Below are 904 nucleotides of genomic sequence, written 5' to 3'. Positions count from 1 at the left end.
GCAAAACGTTCGTTTTAGCCTCTAAATAACACGTTTTATGAAAACTGCTATTTTGCAGTGTTTGCAGCAGTTTTCCAGTAAAAACTGCAAAAACGTTTATCATGACCAATTTTAAAAAAGTTAAAATTACAGTGCCAGTGCAAAATTGTGCAAAACGTTCGTTTTAGCCTCTAAATAACACGTTTTATGAAAACTGCTATTTTGCAGTGTTTGCAGCAGTTTTCCAGTAAAAACAGCAAAAACGTTTATCAAGACCAATTTTAAAAAAGTTAAAATTACAGTGCCAGTGCAAAATTGTGCAAAACGTTCGTTTTAGCCTCTAAATAACACGTTTTATGAAAACTGCTATTTTGCAGTGTTTGCAGCAGTTTTCCAGTAAAAACAGCAAAAACGTTTATCAAGACCAATTTAAATAAAAAATTAAATTACAGTGCCAGTGCAAAATTGTGCAAAACGTTCGTTTTAGCCTCTAAATAACACGTTTTATGAAAACTGCTATTTTGCAGTGTTTGCAGCAGTTTTCCAGTAAAAACAGCAAAAACGTTTATCAGACCAATTTTTAAAAAAGTTAAAATTACAGTGCCAGTGCAAAATTGTGCAAAACGTTCGTTTTAGCCTCTAAATAACACGTTTTATGAAAACTGCTATTTTGCAGTGTTTGCAGCAGTTTTCCAGTAAAAACAGCAAAAACGTTTATCATGACCAATTTTAAAAAAGTTAAAATTACAGTGCCAGTGCAAAATTGTGCAAAACGTTCGTTTTAGCCTCTAAATAACACGTTTTATGAAAACTGCTATTTTGCAGTGTTTGCAGCAGTTTTCCAGTAAAAACAGCAAAAACGTTTATCAAGACCAATTTTTAAAAAAGTTAAAATTACAGTGCGTGCAAAATTGTGCAAAACGTT

The sequence above is a fragment of the Montipora foliosa genome, chromosome 7 (assembly GCF_036669935.1).
Source record: "Montipora foliosa isolate CH-2021 chromosome 7, ASM3666993v2, whole genome shotgun sequence".
Lineage (NCBI taxonomy): Eukaryota > Metazoa > Cnidaria > Anthozoa > Scleractinia > Acroporidae > Montipora > Montipora foliosa.
This window is presented reverse-complemented; position numbering follows the sequence as displayed.